Source organism: Orussus abietinus, unplaced genomic scaffold, assembly GCF_000612105.2.
Source record: "Orussus abietinus isolate OABI.00-Male unplaced genomic scaffold, Oabi_2.0 scaffold68, whole genome shotgun sequence".
NCBI lineage: Eukaryota > Metazoa > Arthropoda > Insecta > Hymenoptera > Orussidae > Orussus > Orussus abietinus.
In genome coordinates this window covers 34024-45364 of record NW_019394236.1, presented here as the reverse complement: position 1 = coordinate 45364, position 11341 = coordinate 34024, and positions in this window count along the sequence as shown.

The window sequence follows — 11341 nt, the reverse complement described above, 5'->3', positions numbered from 1 at the left end:
AAACGATATGCATTGCGTGCCGGGTGCGATTGATCCGCTCCGGAAATAAGCGCGACGTATGCCGTCATAAATAAAGTCGCTGCTGACGGAGTCCTATCCGTACTCTTCGACGTCGGAAGGGAATAATGAAATTATGAGCGTCGAGGTATCGTCGGTATTTTTCGCATCATAAATATTAAAGGCGGTTGCGTTTCCGCGGAACGGGCGAGTCGAATTGCGGGGGCTCGTTTGAGGTCTAATAAAATGGAGGGAAAAAAAAAATATAGTCGTGGGATCGAATCGGTCGCCGGGTTTATTTTATTCGGCGGGGTGTCGCTCCCCGTGCGGTGATATTGGAAATAAGGGCGGCATTTCTGCTTAAATAATTGATTTTGCATCGCGGCTTGCCCGCTCTGAGCGTTTAATAATGTCCAGCCTCGGACGCGGCCTGTGAATTAAAACTCACCGTCGACGTCGCGCAGGATCGTCCGGAATTCCGGGGATTCCGGAAATTCCCGGCAATTCGTCACCCTTTCGAGGATCCGCGCAGGACGCGGTTTACGCACGCGGAATCGTCGCGATTCCGGGGGATTTATGCGACATTTCCCGCGCGTTTCCGCAGATTTAGGCCACGGTTGCGCGGAATACGTAATCGCGAGCTTCCCTGCGAATGCAGGAAAAGGAACTTCGAGGCCGATCGCGGGGCCGAGAAAATTGGAAATAATAATTTCCTCCCTCCGCCGAACCCAAGTATCGAGGCCGAAACGACGCGGAACGGCCGCAGGATCGATAGGCCCGAGAGGAGGCGCCGAAACGGAAACCACTCTCGTTTCGCGGGGCTCCCTTTGCGGATCCTCCGCCGCGGGAATAATTTCGATATGTAGGTTTCGCGGATTTCCGCCGAGGAGAGCCGCTATCTCATTCCCTGTAATCCGGGCCTATAATTTTTAATCCGGATTACAGGCGGAAATAATCCGCGGTGGTGGGACTCGCAAAGCTGCCGCTCGTCGAATGAACCCGAACACGACGCTCGATAATTCTTCGCTCGCTCTTCATTCCTCATTTTCAGCGGGTCGGATTTTCTTATACCCGACTGTGCGGAATTCTTCCTGTTTCTCGACATATCGAATTTGGTTGAGGTCCGATTTTACAGAATTCTCCCTGCAACGCGCGAAAATTTTCAACACCCGACTTTGCGGAATTCCTTTTTCTATATCGACATGCCGAATTGTCGGAGTCTCAATTTCCGGAATTCTTAAGAATAATTGGAAACCAATGGCGAACAGACTCGGCAACGTGGGCTCGAATTTCCGCCCCCGGGCGACGTAATGCCGGAGAAATAACACCAGACTGAAACGTTTCCGGAGTAATGAAAAACGCGAGCGATAAAGTGGCAATAAAGTCGATTGCCGACTCGTCGGCACCCCTTAAGACAACCCATTTCCGCGAGAAAAATAAATCGAGGTGTCCGAATTCTCTCCTCTACTCTATTCCCTAGTCGGAGCATTAACGCACCGAAATGCTAATTCACTCTGCCTCGAGAGAGGGAAAAGTTCTTTAGCCCTCCCTGGTCGACGGAGGAATTATTCATTTCCTTATTCTTCCAGGAATTTTTTCCGGAGAGAATTCCTCCTCGACTCGTACAATTTCCTTTCGCGTCAAGTACAGTCCCCGCGGCCTACGCGGTGCGACGACCGGAAGTCGAGCTTGAAAGGACATTACCCTGAGAAATACAGCCGTACAAAGACGATTCCGAAATTATTTCCACCCCTCCTGCAGGATGCGGCAGAACATTCGGGAGGAGGAGGGATAAAAAGTGGGAAAGCAGTCCGAGGAAGGATCCGAGCGGATTCCTTCCGGCTCCTTTCGGCATCCGCGTCGGCTTATCCGGCTCCCGTGTTTACTTTTCAGGGTGCAGTTGCAGCAGTCCGCGAGTGCACCGGGAATTGTATTGCCGGTATTCCGGCGCATTCGGAGATCCGGGGGTTTAAATCTCGCATCGGCCAGGGAGCCGCGGAAGAAGGCTCCCCTTTTTACGGCTCTCGAATCGGTATAAAACTTTACTCGTCGCCGATGGACGTCCATCCGGTGGGAACCGAACGAACGAAGGATCAGCCGATCCGGGGGCGGATAACTGTCGAGAACGCGAAACCGTATCGGTCCGCCAGCGGAAGTACGGATGGAGATCAGGGGTGGAATTTCAAGGGCGGGAATGCACCCCGAGGTCGGAAACTCGGAGGGAGGGCCTGGGAAGAGGGCAGACGCCGGCGTCGCCCTAAGGGCGAAACCGGAGACAACGGGAAGGAAAATAAGCCATGTGGAGGGGAACCCCAGAACCATCTCCCTCCGAGTTACAAGGATAAATAATCGAAGTTGCTTTTGCGTTTCAAGAGAGGCGAATCTAGGCAGAAATCCGTTTCGAGAACGTCGGAAGACGCCGCCGGGCAGAAGAGGGTCAAAGCCGACGAGCTTCTTCTGGAAGAAAACCGGGGTACGAAAGAGGCGAGGAAGAGGGATCGGCCAAGGAATACCTCCTTTCGATAGAAACGTTAGTTCTCGGCGGTAGGAATGAATAAAGAGTCTCCTCCACGAGCTCGAAAATGCGATCGAGTAGCAAATTCTCGGCAGCCAGAAGACGAGGTTGCTCCTCTGCGTTCGACGTGCTCGACGTAATCTCCAGGGAGAACGGAATCTATTTCTTTTTTCCTGGACATATCGAGGACTGACTGGTCCTCCGTACATATGTATTCCCAGGGCGGAGCTGGAACGTCCGGGGGTGGAGGAGAACCGAGGGTGGAAACTTGGATAACTTTTCAGAAAATATTACGACGTCCTCATATATCGTCGAATTTGTTCGCGGTGGTAGAAACCTTTCGACGGACGCGCCCGGTGTTCGTAAGGTCGGTCGTAGAAAAGTAACCCCGAGGAACGAAATTCCCCGACGTGGCCGAGAAAATGCGCATTTTTCCAGGGGGTTATCCCGTAACCGGGCCGAAGCGCAAAGAAGAGGGGGCGAGCCGGGGTAGTTACTCGAGGGTGGAATCGCCCCTGGTCAGAATCGAGGATTCCACCCCGGCGAAAATTTCATTTTCCCGGAGCGAGGTAAAGTTTGCGGAATCGATGACGAGATTAAGACTTCGCCGGAAAGAATTTACAAGCACCGACCGGGGATACCAGGAGACGTTGGTCGGACACCAAGAGGGTCCAAGAAAGTGTTCTGTCCTGGGAAACCTAACCTCCATTAAAAACCTCCATTAAAAAAATAAGAAAAAAGAATATGCTAGAATATCTTCTAGGACTAGTTGTTTCGAACTTCGCTAAATGACCTCTTGACGCAGCCCGTTGTTCATTGACGACGCCATGCGCGTGTCGGAGCTTTTTCAACGATTTCGCCTTTATCGCGATCGTGAGATCTTTACGCGATCGGCGATACCGACACCTCGCGTTCTCTCTACGCGCCGATAAAGACGTCCGTAAAGAGGGCCGACTCAAAGGCGGCGGAAAAAGCGGCGTCGGCGCTCTTTACGACGGCTCCTTGTTATTTCCTCGACGACGGCCCGCGCCGCGGCGCTAACGCCCTCGATTGGACGTTCCACTGGGCCATAACGCGGCGACAAACGCCCCGCGGAAAATTACGTCCGCGGCGTAACCATAACGCGGTTTAATTGTACTACCACCTGTTAGGCCAACTGCCAATAAGCCGCTCGCGGGCTGACCATTAAGCGTTTGCTCCACTGGCTCCACCGTTGGAGCCGGACCAATGACGAATTGTTCTACTCGGAGGTGCGGCTAAATTTAGAGAAATAAAGACCTTCGCAGATACCATATACCACTTGCATTCATAATAATAAGAATTAGGCAAGTTGCGGAACATCGACACATGAAATTTTCTGCAATTTGGCCAATAATTGTTATATTTACAGCCTTAAGGCGGTACTTGACTATAGATGTCTACATGACAATCTTAAATATACATGTCTTAAGGAAGGTCCTATCGCCCAATTAATATCTTTCGAAATTTGTTTATAAACGTTAGAATGTTTCCATTGAAAAAATGAAATTTCACGTGATTCGGTACACCCAGTGAAGAGAAAAGTTTCATAGACGAGACCTCCTTGAGGCCACCTTTCGCGATACCTTAATATACATATAAAAGAGAGTAAAGTTTTGATTTACCGTAGATTACCTTAAGGCCCAGTGCACGGATGCGTGATTTGAAGTTGCGTCGCCGTGTCTACTTGTAGGAAACAATTCTTTTGTGTGTATTGGACGATATACCGGAATGTAGTATTCGGAGAAGGTATGGAGCGATCGACGGTTTCCTCCCGTCGAAACGAACCCCGCAACGTGGGCCTCGAACGCGGATTCCGCAATGGGGAGGCGGAAAGTCATACGGTCGTTGACGTCGGTCCCACCCCCGGGGTATGTCGTTTGGTAAAGAGACGTCGAGTTCTCGGGAAAGCGTTGGTTTTTCTTCCTCTATCTCTCGAGTTTTCTCGTGCACGCGAGGCTCATTCCGCGGGGACAAAACGTCGCGGCCCCGGATTTCCGCGTACGTTATGACAATAAAATGGCGCCGACCGAATCGTCTCTCGTTACATCACGGGACGGATAATCGCGACCGGGCTTCCCATTTATGTGGGAGACAATACGTGTCGAGACCCGGCCCTTGCCATTGTACGGCGGAAATCACAGAGCGTTGTTCCCCGTTGTCAAGTGCAGAGGAAAAACGAAAGCGAGAGCTTAAGAGCTCTGCACTTGAAGGTGCGTTGTTCATTCTTGGAAATGAGAAAAGTCTTAAGTACTCCTTCGGATATCTCCCTTGCAAAGCCAAAGGAGTTCCCTCGTTGTTTACGGAGTTAACGTCGCACACCTGAATCGACGTCGGCGACGTCGTTTAACGGCTCCCCTTCGTTTTCGATAACGTCGTTCGTAGAGTAAGAGGAGATCTGGATCGCGGAAAGTCGGCGGAAGTTGTTTCGCCTTAACGACTCGCGACGAAATGAAAGGAGAGCCGATTTCGAGCGGCTCCTCCGCTGTCCATCCTCGGGAGATTTCAATTTCAGACTCGCAATGTCATTATTCATGTTGGAAGTATGATTAAAGGAGGAAGTTCGGATTTATGGGGGAAGCGAGGCAGACGTAAAGACCTATCTATCATGTCCGTAGCACGTTGCAAGGCGTTATCCCCCGTTGTTAAGTGCAAGCTCGAAATGAAGGGGGAACTTTAAGGGCCCTAGATGCACTAGAGGATAAGTTCTTTCTAAAGAGTGAAAGAAGCTTTAAGTAACTCTCGTCTTTCCGCCGCCTCCCTAGGCTTCAACGTCTCCGGATTCTCGACAGCGTTGTTCAAACGCGAACTCGGACTTTCCTGGGGGAAATCGCTCTGGGGGAAATTCGCCTCGCGAATAAATACACGATTCACGACGATTGCTGCTGATTTATGATTAAGTGGAAATTCCAGGGTGCCTTTTTTTAAAAGATAATCTCAAGGGAGGACATGCCATTCTCGGCCTCGAGATCCGTGATTTTGCCTGCTGAACACAAACCACGAATAGTTGGGTGGTCACGAACGGGGTGGATACGTCGTTAAGGGTGAAATGTCCGGTCGAACAATGACACAACCACGACCTGACCCGTAGGGGTAGGTTGAAGGGTGGAATGGCTGTAAATGCAACGATTACCATGCTTGCACGTAGAGTTCCCATGCGACCCTCTTCCTTTCGTTTGTCGGCATTGCGCCTTTGAATTTCTCCCAGTCTAGGATTTTTCACTGTCGACGAAACACGAGAAAGCACAGGTAGGCCAATCTCTTCCTCCAGGAGACGGATTTCCGTCGTCAAAGTAGGAAAGCACCAATCGCGAGGTATTCCAGAGCCTGGAGGCAGCGAAAGCTTCTAACGAGGCGGCTTTGAGCCGGCGCTTTCGCGAAAAAACGCGGCCGATTTTCCCGTAATTAGTGCGGACCAATCGCGCGGCCGATACATGCGCGCGCACGCAAGCGCCAAAGGAAAGCTCGCAAGGGTGGGTCGGACGTTTGATTAAGGGGGAGCTTCGCGGGGTTTCTTTTGTGAATTAGGCGGCACATTGTCGCGCCAGTCAGCCCGCGCTTGATACGAGGAAAAGCCGGCGGAAAGCGCTCGGAAAAGCCCGCCGAAGAGCGGCTCCCCGACGTAAAGCTCGCCGCGCGTCGACGGGAAAGTAGTGAAGTTCCGCCGCTCGAAATGCCTCGCAGCGGGCGACGAGCTTTCGATTACCTCCTGGTCCGCTCTCGGAGCTTTTCCCCCATTTCCCCCGAATTCGCCAATGGTCGCGCGCGAAATCTCAAAGGGAATCGGAGGGCGGGACTTATTACCGATTTCCCGAGCTTTTCCGGCTTGGCGGCTTTTCGCCAGCCGCCGTTGACGAGCTTTCTTCACGGAGCGGTCCGTTTCTTCCCTCGACCTTTTCCCGGGACCTCGGTCGCCGAGAAGCCCTGGCTCTTTGAGCTTTTCCATCCCGCGATCCAGGGAAATTTCCCACGAAAGGGCGCCTCGAGAATCGGCGCGCTCGTTCGAGTTTTCTCGCGCTTTCGATTAAAAAAAATTCCACCCTGATGGGGGGAAAACTGGAAAACGGAAAAATCTGATATGCCCATAAGTCTCGTAAGTCGGTTTCATCGACGGGCCTTTCTCTGCCCCTTCCGCTCGACGGATTCCGGCAGCCATTGACGACATAACCTCAAAACGTGTATCCGATTGTACATGGAATCCGCAGTTATGACGACCTCTTCGACCCCACTGCCCTTAACTTATTCCAGGGCCATTTCGAGGCCCGTAAGTTACCTCGGCAGGCGGCCCGTTAAGAGTAAGGGCACTTTCGCCATCCCTGGAAACCAAATTAAACGGCCGATGGAAATTGAAAGGGGTGGGATGTTCACAAATCGAAGGACATGAAAGTCCTCCCAGGGCTGGGAGCTTCGGGCCCTCGCCTAACCCCGTTTTAGGGAAACGCTCCCAGTAAGAGCCAGTCTCCAACGGCCGTTAGACGGATATTAAGTCAGGGCTGGTAGCTACCCTCCGACGTCGCTATTGGGCGCCGTTATACGAGGGTAGCTACCCCTGCAAACGCCCCGCCATCGACTCGCCCTTCCGCCAGGGATTACGGCGCCTCGTTGCTGGCAACACCGCGCTTAATAACAATGACGACGGTAATGATAACAATGCTTGCGAGGCTCGCTCGAAATTTTACGAGCCCCGAAGGAACGACTCCAATCCCGCGCCAATTCGCAGTCGAGATCCGCCCTTCGAGGCGTTTCGAATGACTTCCCTCGTCAATATATCGTATTTGGGACGTGAAAAGCGCGAGGGGCGGCCATTTTGTTTTCAGAAACGAACGTACATCCCTTTGAGGCGTTTCGAGTAACGCTTCCTCCCTCAATATACATATCGTATTTAAGGCATGATATGGACAAGGGGCGGCCATTTTGTTTTCCGAAACGAACGTACGTCCCTTTGAGGCGTTTCGAGTGACGCTTCCTCCCTCAATAAACATATCGTATTTAAGGCATTATATGGCCAAGGGGCGGCCATTTTCTTTTCAGAATCGGAAATACATCCCTGCGCAAAGGAACAGGAGCGGATTCGCGGTATCGGTTTATTGCCGAGGTCGGAAAAAGTGTGTCGGCATTTTCCAACGCGGCGTCGGAGAAGACCGGACCGCAATGGCGGCCGCCGCGCGGGAAAATTGAATCTCGATACTTGCGATGCTTCTCCCCCTTCCGGGAGGGCCGTCCTTTTATTTCCGTTTGAGGGGGTTATTTTATTTAACGTTTTTGTGCCCCTCTCGCTTGCACTCCGCCCTCGCACCTGACTATTCGATCGAATTATTCAAATGTACCCCCGCCCACTATTTGCGCGTTTCGCTCGTTTTTTCCCTTGTCCTCCCCCCACCTGCTCTGGAGCTGGAACGCGCGCCCTCCGCTTGGAGATTTTAGGCCGGCGATTTACGCTCGGCCCCGTGGGATTTTGCGATTCCACGTGTCCATCGAATAATTGAACGTAGACTCGATAGCGCCGCTTACTAAACGACAGTACATCCGGTTCAACGTGCTCCAGTTTCTCGGGACCTCCGTTATTCCTTCTTTAGATAACGCTCTTTAATATATATGTGCCCATAATTATGAAAGTGGTCTAAGTCAAATATGAAAAAAAAAATGAGTTTATCTGTTATTTCACGCCACATTATTTCAAACTAAATTAATTCAATGTAATTTCGAAACAAAAAATATATGACTTAGACCACTTTCATAATTATGGGCACATATGATACAGGCAAACCTGTTTTTGTGCGGTCTTTTTTTATACGATTTTTTTTGTACGATTTTTTTATGCGGTCTGGCACTTTTCGCCAGTGCAGCGATATATCGGCCTCCGGCACTAAAAGGGTTAAAATTGACTACTCTGGGAGATAATGAAAAATCGCTAATAATCAAGTCATCGATTCCAGGAAGAAGACGCTCGTTCCGTTTCCACGCTTTTCCGGGCCACCAGTCCTTGCGGGGCGGAAATCGATAAAAAACTCGGGGTGTAACATTCGACGCGAACGAGAATCGATAAGTCGAGCCTGGAAATCATGGGAACGCATAGAGAGAAATCGAGAGTCCTGCGGATCTTTAATGGGGTATTTTAAACCCTGCCAAAAACGCCAAAGAAACCCACTAATCGTATTCCGGGGATTTCCTGACATCCAAGGTTTTACATCCGGCGCGTCTCTTCCGCGCGGTCGAAAATCGCCGACGGGTTTGGAAGCCGTCCGCTCGCTTCTGCGAGTTGCAACAATGACGATAAGATTTGTTATTCAAATACGCATTCAGCCGACCGCCCGCTGTCATTCCGCGCGGCAGCCGCGCCGATGCGCGCGAGGGAGCGGCCTGGAGGTGTCTCGCGTTTCCTCCTACGTCAGCGCGCCCGTCACGCGGAACGCGGCGTAACGTAATGCACCGTAATGCAACGTAACGTAACGTAACGCTCGTTGCCGTGGTCCACCCGACGTTGGCTTCCCGAAGCGAGCGGACAATGGCTTCCGACGTTGCACGGAATGCCCGAAGCCCATGACATGTCATGTCGCGAGCAGGTCGCGGAATTTCGGGATCACGTGGTGCACATGAAATCTGGGCTCGTCGATAATAAAATGTAATCCCTTTCCCCAGCTCCGTAATGTGTATCTCTCAAAGAAAAATTGTTCTCCGTTAGAGGACCGCGAGAAATACTTTCATGATCGATTGGTCCGCCATCTTGAAACCTTGGGTCGCGTCTTAAGGTGATGTGAAAGTGGTGTCGAGGAGGATTGTTTATAAAACTTTTCTCCCAACTCGATTTACCGAATAGTTGGAAACGTTACAACGTGAATAGGGAGACTATAAGGAAGGTCCTGAAACTCATGAAATTTCAATTCTTTTCAAATTTCTTTACAGGTATTTTAATAATAGTTTATACAAAATGAAATTTCGCGAGTTTCAGGCCTACCTTAGGGTCTCCATATTCACGTTTTAAAGTATCAAACGAGCATGTTAGCACTTGTAAAACGACGATACATCGTCGTTAGGCAGTAAAAGGGTTAACCATGACATGTCATGTCGCGAGCAGACCGCGGAATTTGGAGATTATACGGTATATATGATTGGCGTAAAAAATTCGGTGTCGTTCGCGCATGCTTTTAAATGTATTCGGCGCGAAACTCTACCGAGTTTCCTGACATCAGGGTTTGTCAGTGATAAAAAGTAATGAATCCTTCAACCTGCGGAATCCGCATCTCCTTGTCAAGCATTGTCCACGGCGGGACGATCGCGCGGAACAGGGACTTTCACGGCCGGCCATCTTGAATCCACGAGGCGCGTCTTAATCCGGATCGGAATACCCGGGAATCAATTAAATGGAAATATTTCCGGACCCCGAGAAGACATAACTAGGGCGGTTTATTAGGCTCCCTGGACAAGCACTGTGAACTAAATAAATATACGAAGAACTTTCTTAATTAAAGCATCGGCGAGGCGGTGGAAGCGCCGGAGGTATCGGGTAGAAATGGATCCGATTGGAAATGTATCAGGTGGAGGCCGTTCCAGAGGCGAGCGGAATACCCTCGATCTCTACTCGGGGAGGATCGACGTCTCCCATTTAATTGGCTTTATTTAGTAAATCATTATTCCCCGGTGACGGGGAACCGAGGGCGACGCGATTCGGGAAACTCGCGACTCGGCGCCATTTTTCGGGTGCGGCGCGCATCTCGTTATTTGCCCGGCAAGCGGGATTTAATTGGCTTAACGGCGTCCACCGTGGCGTAATAACCGGCGGCCGGCCTCTAGAGCTGCTCCCCGATAATTAGACAAAAGTTGAACGCGAATTCCGAATCCGAATCTCCCTCTCCGGGCGCGCTTAACGCAGTCGCCAACTAGTTTCGAACCGGTCATAGTTTCCGGCCGGCGGCGCATCGAGCCGCGCCAACGATTCGCGTCGTTTAACGGAGCGAACGCTCCGCGGCGCCGTGTAAATTAACTCCTCCGCCGCGTTTAGTTCGGTCTCTCCTCCAACCTGAAAGTTAATTACGCGGCACGCCCGAAAAGATGCTCGCCCGCTTAAATACGCGCCCCTTACTCGGCACTTCGTTATTTACGTCCAAGTGCATCCCGACCTCCTTTTCGCCGAGGAGGGAACGTAAACACCGGGATTTACGTCGATCCTCCGAGATAATCCTTGGATCCTGCGCTCCAAACATAAAGACAAAAATGGTTTATCCTCCCCCCCGGGACCGCAGGTGTCGGTAACCACTGGAAGAATTCAAGAAATTGCGACAATGGACGTACCTAACCGAGTCGAAATTATTACCCAACTTGGAATCTCTAATTGCAGGTCATAAATTTGACAAGTACTTCCGTATGTGTTAGATTCTGCTTTAGCCCTTAGGTTGCAGATATTTACATTTCTTCTATTTGTAGATCTGAAGTAGGACTTCACTCGAATAAACCAGGCCTGGATGCGATCTAAAGCGAAGAAGCAGATTCTGGCGGGATTTTGATGGCCACTTTGAGAAAGATCCTGATGACAATTCTGATAGGATCCAGCGCTTCGACTTTTAAGGGAAGGAAAAATTTATGAATCCACAGAGGCTCGATTTTGATTCGTGGCTGAGCATGTTTTTAGTTTTATCAAGGGGTAAATAATTATCGGCCAAGTTTGGACGGGCTAGGTTTGACGCGATAGTAGGTGGTCCATATCGGGCCAAGTTTGTCCTGGAAACATTGTCAGTCCCAGCATGGTCCAGGCTTGTCCTGGCCTCGAGGGAAGTTTGGCAGGGTTGGTTCTTCCTAAGTGATATGTAAGCCCGG